The sequence below is a fragment of the Micromys minutus genome (genome assembly GCF_963924665.1).
Source record: "Micromys minutus genome assembly, chromosome: 4".
Taxonomy (NCBI): Eukaryota; Metazoa; Chordata; class Mammalia; order Rodentia; family Muridae; genus Micromys; species Micromys minutus.
In genome coordinates this window covers 23,792,254-23,803,917 of record NC_137973.1, presented here as the reverse complement: position 1 = coordinate 23,803,917, position 11,664 = coordinate 23,792,254, and the positions used below count along the sequence as shown (strand labels likewise).

The 11,664-nt window shown below is 41.1% G+C and overlaps 1 pseudogene across 1 annotated transcript; it reads right to left on the bottom strand.

The window, feature by feature from the left end:
• Positions 1 to 10,620: 10,620 nt before the first annotated feature.
• LOC308420463 (myosin light polypeptide 6-like) lies at positions 10,621 to 11,052 on the bottom strand (annotated as a pseudogene). Its single transcript has one exon. The product of its transcript is annotated as a myosin light polypeptide 6-like (transcript).
• Between the last annotated feature and the right edge of the window lie 612 nt (positions 11,053 to 11,664).

Below are 11,664 nucleotides of genomic sequence, written 5' to 3'. Positions count from 1 at the left end.
AGATGCTGTCTTTTTTCCCTAGTAATCAATACATGTGTTTTTTGTGCCAATACCATACTGTGTTTATTACTATAGCCCTGTAGTACAATTAGAGATTTGGAGATCTTTTATTATCTGCAGTTCTTTACTTATTTCAAAAGTGTTTTAATTATCCTGAAAGTTCTGTGTTTCCATATGAAATTGAGAATTATCCTTTTAATTTCTGTGATGTTGGAATTTTGATGGGGATTACATTGAACCTATAAATTGTGTTTGGTAGGATGGCCATGTTTACTGTATTAATTCTACTGAATGATAAGCATGCAAGATACTCCCATCTTCTGATAGACCTCTTCTTCAATTTCTCCAGCGTCTTAAAGTTTTAATCATAAAAGTCTTTTACTTGCTTTGTTTACAAAGATATTTTATATCATTTAAGGCTAGTGTAAAAGCTGGTTTTTTTCCCATTGCTTTCCTTTTCACTCCGTATCTCATTTGTATATAGAAGGGCTACTGATTTTTTTGAGTTAATTTTATATTCAACTACTTTATCAGCTGTAGGAGTCTCCAGATAAAGTTTTTAGAGTCCCTTATGTATAAAATCATATATCTTGGGGCTGGAGAGATGGCTCAGTGGTTAAGAGCCCTGGCTGCTCTTCCAGATGTTCTGAGTTCAATTTCTAGCCACCACATGGTGGCTCACAACCATCTGTAATAGGATCTGATGCTTTCTTCTGGTGTGTCTGAAGACAGCTACAGTGTACACATATAAATAAAATAAACAAATCTTTTGGGTTTTCTTTTATTTTATTTTTTTACAACTTTATTTTAAAAAGAGAGAGAGAGAAACATGTACAGATTTTTAAAAGCATTTTTTGCATAAAACTATATGAATATATTTTTGTCAGTACTTGATTTTTTTAAAGGTTTGATAGTATGCACTGAAATTTTACTAGTTACCATAAGTATAAAGTACATGTAAAACAAAATGTAACATAGAAATAGTCAAAGTTTTCTTGGTGTATATAGATTAAACATAATGATTTTTAAATACCAAAAATTGCCACAAAGCTTTCTTCTTAGCTCTTGAGTTATTAATGATTTAAGGTCTAGGTAATTAAGCTTAAGGTTTTATTTTATTTTTTTAATTATACCATTTACAAATATACTTTCATTTTTTCCTTTAATTTAAATCCCTTTGCTCTCCTTCAGTTGTCTTATTGTTTTAGATAAAACTTCTGTGGAGCTGGAGGGATGGCTCAGTGGTTAAGAGCACTGATTGCTCTTCCAGAGGTCCTAAGTTCAAATCCCAGCACCCACATGGTGGCTCACAACCATTTGTGATAGGATCTGATGCCCTCTTCTGGTGTGTTGGAAGACAGCTACAGTGTACTTAATAAATAAATAAATCTTTTGAAAAAAAAAAAAAAAAAAAAAAAAACACCTTCTGTTACCATATTGAGTAGCTGTGAAGAGAGTAGACAACCTTGTCCCTGATTTTAGTGGAATTGCTTTGCGTTTCTCTCCATTTAAGTTGATGTTGGTTATGGGCTTGTTGTAAACAGTGTTTTTATGTTGAAGTATGTCACTAGTGTCTCTAATCTCTCTATGACTTTTTATCATTAAAGGAATATTGGATTTTATCATAGACTTTTTCAGAATCTAATGAGATGATCATGTAGGGTTTTTTTTTTCTTTGTTTATATGGTGAATTACATTAACAGATTTTTTTTTTTTCATATGTTGAGTTATCCCTGCTTCCCTGGGATAAAGCCTACTTGATTGTGATGAACGATTGTTTTTAATGTGTTCTTAGATTTATTCTCTATGTTAGTATTTTATTGAGGTTTTTTAAAAATCTATGTTCATAAGGGAAATTGGTCTATAATTCTCTTTTGTTGTTGTTTGTTTTATTTTATGTAGTTTGGGTATTAGGGTAGCTTCATAAAACGAACTGGGTACAGTGCCCTTTCTGTTTCTATTTTGTGGAATACTTTAAGAATTATTGGCATTACTTCTCTTTTGAAAGTCTTGTATAATTGTGAACTAAAACCACTTGGCCCTGAACTTGTTTTGGTTAGGAGCCTTTTATCATTTCTAACCCACTAGAAGTTATATGTTTGTTTTAAGTGCTTATTGAATCTTGATTTAATGTTGGTAAATGATATGTATTGAGAAAATTATCCATTTCTTTTAGATTTTCCAGTTTGATGGAGTATATGTTTTTAAAGTATATCCTTGTGATTCTCTGCCATTTTTTTGGTCTGTTGCTATAACCACCTTTTCATCTCTTATTTTGTTAGTTTGGATCATCTCACTCTGCCTTTTAGTTAATTTGAATAAGGGTTTGTCAATCTTAATAATTTTCTCAAAGAACCAACTTTTCATTTCATTAATACTTTGTATTGTTTATTTATTTGTTTAAGTTTCTATTTTACTGATTTTAGCCCTGAGTTTGATTATTTATTGCCATCTACTGATTTTGGGTATGATTTCATCTTTTTGTTCTTAAGCTTTTAGTATGTTGTTAAATTACTAGTATAAGATCCCTCTCTTCCTTACTTCTTTCCTTCCTTTCTTCCTTCCTGTCTTCTTCCTTCTCCTCCTTCTCCTTCTTTATCTTCTTCCTCTTCTTCCTCTTCTTCTTTTTAGTGTAGGCACTTAATACTATGAACTTCTCTCTTAGAATCATCTTCTTTGTGCCCCATAAGTTTGGGTATGTCCTTGCAGGTATTGTACAGGGAATCGAACAGCTGTGAAGAGAGAAGAATGAAAACCCAGTGCAGATTGATTTGTAAGCCTGAATCAGACTTTGGGAGTCAAATTTATTATCAGCATTTTTACACACAGTACAATTTCAGAAAAGACTTCCAGGCATCAATCAGCCCAATCATTCTAATTCCAGATGCACAGTAAAACTTCTTAGGGTGTGACTACATAGAAACTCTTTTACAAAGAATATGTGACCATGACGATGGGTTCTATAGCTAAGAGGTCTAGAATCTAATGTGCTCTCTGACCAATACCATATAGGTCAGCAGGCCATAAAGCACATGTGACATCTCCCATAAGTATGGGTAATGGACTAGTGAAGGAAGAGTCTCGATAGTCGTACTGGGTAATTTGGGTGAGGTTTGCCTCCACAGATAGCAAAAAGGTCACTAGGTCATTAACAAAATCCACTCTGAGCTTTCTGGATGGAGTAGGTCCTTGACTTTATCTCCTCCATTGAGGAGACATTGCTTCATGATTAACATTCCTGGTTCTCTGAACCCTTCCCTGTAATTACAAAGACCTCCCTGCCCTGTAACAGTTGTGTATTCATTCTCATTCAATTCTAGAAAGCCTTCAGTTTCTTTCTTAATTTCTGTCTTGACCATTTTTTCATTCAGTGGTGAGTTGCCTAGTATCTGTGAGCTTGTAGTTTTCTGGTTTTTTTTTTTTTTTTTTTCTGTTATTGTTGATGTTCAGCTTTAATCTGTGATAGTCAGATAGGATACAGGGTGTTATTTCAATTTTTTATCTGTTGATACTTGTGTCTGAACATGTGTTCAATTTTGGAGGAAATTTCATGGGGTAGTGAGAAGAAGTACCCTTTTGTGTTTGTGTAACATGTTCTGTAGATATCTGTTAGGTCCACTTGGTGTATAAGGTCAGTTGGCCCCAGTATTTCTCTGTGTAGTTTTTGTCTGGATGGCCTGTCTGTTGACAAGAGTAGGGTACTGAAGCCTCTGTGGTTGTATGAGGGTTGATATGTGGTTTAAGCTGTAGTAGTGCTTCTTCTATGAATTTGGGGGCCCCTGTGTTTGGTGCACAGATGTTAAAACTTGCAATGTCCTTTGGTGGATTTTCCCTTTGATGAGTTTGTTGTGTCCTTCCCTATCTCTTCTGATTAGTTTTGGTTAAAGTCTACCTTGTCTGATATTAAAATGCTACACCAGCTTGCTTCTAAGGTTTATTTTCCATCCTTGATGTTGCTGTGCTTCTTGGATGCAGAAAGACGGATCCTATGTTTAAATCCAATCTGTTAGTCTTTCTGTTTTTATTGGGAAATTGAGACCATTGATGTTAAGAAGTATCAACGAACAGTATTTATTGATTCCTGTTTTGTTGTTATGGTGGTGGTAGTGGTGGTAGTGCTAATAGTGTGTGTTTGTGTGTGTGTGTGTGTGTGTGTGTGTGTGTGTGTGTGTGTGTTAGATGTGGAGGGGATGGGAGCAACGTCAGGCTTGGCTGGCAGGTTCCTGGGAAATGCCGGGAGTTGGGGGCTGAAATAATAGGATGGCTGGGTAAGAAGGCTGCAGGAGAAAATCAGCTGGAGAAGAGGGTGCAGCAGGTGGGCTGCTCTAGCACTGCTGATAAGACAGGAAGAATGTGGAGAAAGAAGAGGTGGAAATCTGCAGTTAGGCTCCTGCATCCCTGGCCAGCATGGCTGGTATTTTCCCAGGGAACCTAATATCTATATTCTTGACTCTCCTAATCTATTTTTGTTTGTAATAAATGCTCAGAAAACTCAACATACCAAACCAAAAAAAAAAAAAAAAAAAAAAAACAAAACAAAACAAAAGAAAAAGAAACCCTACAAACAACTAAATAGCAGAAGGAAGCTCGAATTTTTTTAATTTCTTTTTTTAGACAAAGAATTTCTGTTGTGTTTTATAAAAATAAGAAGAAAAAAATATGATTGGTGGATGTTTAGTCAGGTGTGGGGAAAGGAAGGTGCCCCCATGAGCCCATGCTGAGAGCTCCCTTCACCCTGAGGGACCAGCCACAGGACCCTATAGTATAAAATTGAATTTGCTTGGGGAGTTGAGAGGGTAGTAGAGAGAAAGAAAGGCAGAGAGAGGGAGAGAGAGAGAGAGAGAGAGAGAGAGAGAGAGAGAGAGAAAAGAGAAGAGAAGAGAAGAGAAGAGAAGAGAAGAGAGAGAAAGTAGAGAAGTAGAGAGCAGTCATGAGCATGTGGTGGTGGGGGGATGGGAACAGAGCAAGAGCTGGTAGGCAAGAGAACAAGAGAGAGCTGTAGGGGTAGGGTGGAGGGTAGGGGGTGAGGAGATGGCAAGCAGCTCATTTTTATAGTAAGTCTGGGGACCTGGTTGTTGCCAGGTAACTGTAAGATGGAGCCTAGACCAAATGCTAACAATTGTCCTTTCAAACTCCTGTGGTTTTTGTTTTCCAAATGTTTCCTTCCTGGAGTTTTTCTATCTTGTCTGTTTTTAGAAACTGAAGGCTGTAGATAAAGCTTGAAAACCTAGAATATCGAAAGGAATGTCTCTTTAGCCCAGGATAGCAACGACTTGGAGGAAGTTATAGAAGTGGCACCCTGAACTGGGTTAGCCTCTCGTTATCGTCTTTGTAATTCTTCTACATCAAACAGCATGTTCAAGACTATGTTTAGCACTTTTCCTGAGAAACAGACAACCAAACTCCTGAACACTCTCCAACCCCCAACCAAGAGCCACATTTTCTTTGCCTAAACTAGAACTCATTAGGATGGGCAGTGCATTATAAAAATAGAATACTGGGACCAAAGGACATTGAAGAGTCTTTTCACTGTACTGCCTTGGTGTTCTTGATGTTAACTGTTGTTTGATTTCTTTTTTCAGGACAGGGTTTCTCTGTGTAGTTCTAGCTGTTCTAAACTCTCTCCCTAGACCAGGCCACCCTCAAACTCATAGAGATCCACGTGCCTCTGCCTCCCAAGTGTTGGGATTAAAGTCGTAAGCCACCTCTGCCTGGCCATTCAACCTATTTTGTAAGGAGAGGGAGAGAGACTGAGGTGGCAAAGCGTTCTCGTTCTCTGCACTCAGGACTTCTCCTGACTTTGGTGACATCCTCTCTCATATACCTGGTCATCCAGTAAAAACCTTCAACCATATATGTTGCTAAAAGATGACATCCCAGGTTTTGGCACCAATGTTAGAAAAAGGATGAAGAGAGTGGGGGGGGTGATATGGCCCATGGAGGTGTGGCAAGGCCTGGAGGCAAGGGAGATGCCTCTGGGGGGGCCATGTTGGGAATCCCTTCCCCTGAGGGACCAGCCACAGGATGGTATAGTATAGAAGAGAGTTTATTTAGGTTATGAGGGAGTTAAGAGGGTAGTAGAGGCAGAGAGAGAGAGAGAGAGAGAGAGAGAGAAAGAGAGAAAGAGGGAGAGGGAGGGAGGGAGGGAGAGAGGGAGAAAGAGAGAGGGAGAGGGAGAGGAGAGAGGAATAGAGGAGTAGAGGCTGGCCATGAGCACGTGGAGGGAGAGGGGGGAGGGGGGAGGGGAAGAGGAGGGGTAAAGGGGGTAGAATTAGAGAGAGAGAGCAAGAGAGCAAGAGCAAGAGAACAAGAGAGTGAGGAGGGGGAAAGCAGCCCCTTTTATAGTGTCAGGTCACTAGAGCAGACCATACCTGGCTATTGCCAGGTAACTGAGGGGTGGGGTATACCTGGCTGTTGCTAGGTAACTAAGGGGTGGGGATTACAGAATCCCAACATTCCCCCATTTTGGTTTAATTGAAAAAGAAAAATTAGAGGCGATGGTGGACCAGAAATGGGGTCGTCATGACCTCTGACTGCTTCACGCTTGTTTGGGGGCAACTTTTCTAGAGAGTCTAGAAAAGTAGGGGTAGGGATATTTGTCCAGTCTTAGAGTTGGCTGTTTCCTTATTGTCCAGGGTCTGAGGAACCATTTGAGGATAGGTCAGAAGGAACAGGTCCAGTAGAAGCATCTGTATCTGTGGGGGGAGGGGGAGGAAGGCTGAAGCATCTGTAGGTTGCTTTTCTGGAGCTGTTCTAGATGTAATGAGTACCTGGACTTGACAAGATGCTGGAACACAGGTATGTATACGTTATAGGTGGAGATTAAGTACATTTGGAAGGAAGAAAAATTTCACAGGAACAGTCCTAGTGCTGCCACTCCTCCCCTTTTCTTATCATAAAAAGGAGGAAAGGCGGAGGGGGACGCCGATGGTGAAAGGGGAATAGTGGTGGTGAGAGTCTCATTGGCTACTTCCTGCTGTCTTGGGGCATTGTGGGGGGTGCAGCTGGCTTTCACCATTCGGGTCCACCTCGTAAATATTCAAATCAGGAATGTTGGCATTAGGACATCTCCTACCCCTGGTGATGGCGCCACCCACAGGTGACAGGAACCTGGAACATCCATTGCCATGGAAACAGCTAAAGCATTCCCAGAAGACATCATTTCAAAAACCCACCTTCACCTGGGAGCAAGTGACGTCACTATCCCTATAAAAGACTGAACCCCCTCCTCCTCTTCCGCTTTTTCTCTTCTCCTCCCTTGACCCTGCCCCCTACCCCGTTCCTTTTCTATTAAACGTCTTCACGTGGAACCGTGTTGGTTTGGTGTGGTTTGTCCTGGCATGAGCCGAGAAATCTAATTAACAGCAATGAACAGCACACAAAGCATTGTGAAGAATCTTTGTGGATGTGTAGTGTTTTCAACCACAGGCCCCATGAATACCTTCACACAAACAATGCAGGCGTTCCACAAAGGGCTGTGCTTGTGCCCTCCCTCTCCTGCCCCTCCACCTCCTTCTCCCTCTCTTTCCTCTCTCTCTGTTCCCCCACCCCCTGTCAGAATCCTGTCCATTTTCCAAAGCCCAAAAATCAAGTGCTAGCACTCCACTGAGACTCTGACCCCACGGCCATGCATGTTTACCCACTTTTCCTTATTTCCACGCCGTTTGCGCCGCTAGGCTATCCTAGCGCGTTTCCAACTCTTTTCCGGAGCATGAGTTACTTAAATGGAATCATGACTACTTTTCTTCTGATTCCGTCTTTTAAGAACACCAGAAAAAAAAAAAAAAAAAACCAAACCAAAACAAACAACAGTCTAGCTGATCTTTCTAGAAAAGGAATATCCAGGTGACAGAAACAAAAAGAAAATCAAATGATAGGCTGATTAACTTTACGATGGCGGAGGCTTGTTTTGCTTGCCTGAATGCAAAGTAGCAGGCCGCTTAGGACAGTCTACCGACTTGGCTCTAGTTGCCTCTTCTGTGTTCATCTCACTGCCAACACCTCTGCTTCAACCCTATCATCCCCAGGACTCCCACCTTTTCCTTTATAGCATATGTGCCCTGTTATCTTCCTACCCCCACAGGGAGGGGTTTTCCGGGAGGCCTCGGTTTCCCACCTAATGAGTAAAGTTCTGCACTTTAGGAGTCTAGGAGGTCGCTCTGACGTTAATGTTTGCTCCTGCGGACAAGGTTCATAGAGATATCGATGCTTCTGGGCAGCCTGCTTGGCCTGCCGAGGCACTGTGCTGTGCAGGCAGCCTCTCCTGTGTGCTGACACCTACACATGTCCTCCTGGAGAGCACACAGCAGCAGGGTTTCACTCTCTTGACCGCGCCACCAGGCCTATGCTTGCCTCTATCCTGGGCTGTTGGTCAAGCAGAATTACTCCACTATCCATATCCAATAGCGGGAGCCACAGCACATGCTAGCGATGCTAGATCTGGCTATCCTATCTGTAAAAGAACACTGAGACTGATCCTAAAAATGTGGAGCTCAGCTCCCGTAGAAGAGGGAGGAAGAGTTAGAGATGATTGACAGGTTTGACACTGAGTGATACTAATGGTTTTGGACCAAGACCAAGAACTACGTCTAGGAGTCACACCAAAGACATTTTGTAAGGACAGAGGGGCTCTGTCTGTAAAACATACAGTTTTGAAACCAAGATCTACACATGAGAGAGAACATGTGTGTTTATCTGAGCTTGGATTACCTCACCTGATATAATATTTTCAAGTTCTTCCATTTTACTGCAAATTTTATAATGTCATTTGTAGGTTGATGATTAGACAGTAGAGAGTGGGGCAGAGACAAAGTTTAGCAAGGCAGAAGAGAAAGAGAAAGCGGGAGATTCAAGATGGAGGCAGCAGAGGAGGACGGTTCAGATCAAGATGAACTAGATCTATTTTATCTTGTCTAAGTGGGCGGTTTATATCTTTACTAATTGTCAATGAATTTTTCATTTGGATCTATTGTCAATTGAAAATTTAACATATGAACCTATTTGATAAGTTATTGATTGTTAAGTCATGATTTTACCGGGCTGTAGTAGACCATGTGGAACCAGGTGCTTGACTCCACACTGGAGCGGATCCTGGAGTGAGACCTTGGGGACCTTTTTAAATTTTTACCACAACAGTCATTTGCCATAATGGCTACATAAAATTCCATTGTGTATAGGTAACACATGTTTATTATCTATTTCTCTGTTGATAGACACCTAGGATGATTCTGTTATCTTGCTGTAGTGATTCAGTAGCAATAATATAGGTAAGAAAATATCTACTTCTATAATAGAATATAGAGGATATTCCTTAGAGGTGTGCCCACAAGTGGCATAGCTCAGTCACATGGTAATTCTGTGTCTTAGTTACTCTGTATTGTTGTGACACAGCACTGTGACCAAGGCAACATACAGAAGAGTTTGTTGGAGCTTATAGTTTCAGAGGGTGTGTCCATGATCATCATGGCAACAGACAGGCAAGCATAGCACTGGAGAAGTAGCTGAGAGACACAATCACATCTTGAGACATAAGCACAGGGGAGAGAGAAACACTGGAAATAATGTGAGCTTTTGAAACCCGAAACCCACTAAGCAGTTCCATCAACTGGGAACTGAGTATTCAAACATATAAGCCTATGGAGGCCATTCTAATTCAAACCTCCACACACTGCTTTTACTCCTTTGAAAATTTCCATAGTGACTGCAGGAGTGCACAGGGTTTCTCTTTCCCCACATGCTCAGGGGCAGTTGTCATTACTTGTTTTCCTGACAGCTATTCTGAGGTAGGATGGAATCTCAAAGTACTTTTAGTTGGTACTTTCTGGATCTCTAAGGATGTTGAACATTTTGTGGGTGGGAAAAAAATATATATATATATAGAGAGAGAGAATTGGGTTATTTGTTTCCTTGTTATTTTATTTTTTTAAGTTCTCTGCATAGTCTAGATATTGAACCTCTGTCAGATGTATAACTAAAAAACTATTTCTCCTATAATCTGTCTCTTTGTTTATTCAACTACTTCTTTTGCTGTGTCGAAGCATTTGAAATTCAGGAGATCTTATTTTTCTAACAACTAGCCTTATTTCCTGGGGCATTTTAGAGTTTCAGGTCTTTGGTCTGTTTGACCTCTTGGAGTTGACTGTTGCATAGGGTGTGAGAGAAAGATCTAGTTTTTTTCTTGAAGATGCCATCTTTTCCCCAATGAATTTTTTCTTTTTGAGACAGGGTTTCTCTGTGTAGCCCTGGCTAGCCTGGATCTTGCTTTGTAGACAAGGCTGGCCTCAAGCTCATAAAGACCTGCTTGTCTCTGCCTCTGGAGAGCTGTGATTAAAGGCATGTGTTGTCTGGGTCTTTGAGTGTGTCTCAGTTGGTCTGTGTGTTGCTTTGTGTCTGTGTCATGCTATGTTTGTTACTGTGACTCTTTGTATGTCTTAAAATCAGATCATGGAAATACCTCAAAAGTTCTTCTTCTTTTTTTTTTCAAAGAGTAAATTTTATTTGGTGAAGGCAAACATCATCCAAAAGAAATCAGATGGGCAAGGTGCTGTGATAAGGGAGCCTTTGGGGCCACACAGAAATCGCACACTGGGCAAGAAACAGGCTCAGGATACATAAATGTCCTCAGCCATTCAGCGCCATCTGGACAAGCTCTTCATAGCTGATGCAACCGTGGAGTCCCTCATGCCTCACCACACGCATCTCTACTTCTTCCTCTGTCATCTTCTCGCCCAGATATGACGGATCTCAGCACCCATGACGGTGCCTTACCCTTCCTCGTCAAACACACGACGGCCTTCAACATAATCCTCATAGGTTCCCTGGTCCTTGTTCTTGGCCACAGTCTGCAGCATGGGTAGGAAGTTCTCGAAGTCCAGCACCTTCACATTCATCTCGTCACCCTTGGGGTTCCCCAGGACCTTGAGCACTTTGGCGTTGGTAGGGTTCTGGCCCAGGGCCCGCATCACATCCGCACACCGCTGTACAGAATCTTGCCATCGGTCAAACGGCTGGAAAGCCTCCTCGAATTCTGCGGTCCTCGGTGAAGTCACACATCGGGATGCAGAGCTCTGCGGGACCTTTTCAGGCAGTAATGGTTCCCACTGCAGACCCAACCCCTCAAAAAAAAAAAATTTTTTTTTTGTTTTTTTTTTTGTTTTTTTTTTTTGTTTGTTTAAGACAGCTTTGGCTATCTGATGTGTTTTGTGCTTCCAAATGAATTTTTTTTAATGTTTTTCCTTTCTTTCTCTCTGTCTCTGTCTGTCTGTCTGTATGTATGTCTCTGTCTCTCTCTGTGTCTCTCTATCTCTGCCTCTCCCTCCCTTTCTCCCCCCCTCCCCGTCTTATTTTGTATTCTAGATACTGAACCTTTGTCACACGTATTCTTTCATTTCTTTTGTGGATTTCAAACAAGTTTTCTGTTTCTTTGGACCAGTGTGTGCTTTTCCTTTCTCTGATCTCTCCTTTTACTGGCTTCTGCAGAGGAAGCTATTACGAGTGGGGTTCCCCCCCATTTCTATCTTAGCATGTTTGTCGCTGGCATGATGAAAACATCCCGGTTGTTGCATGTTGCTTTTCTATCTTGACACTTGGCTGTGACTGCTTATCAGGTTTCAGAGATCTCTGTTGGACTAGTCTTTTAGCTGGAGCTCAGACCCGTTCTCTGAG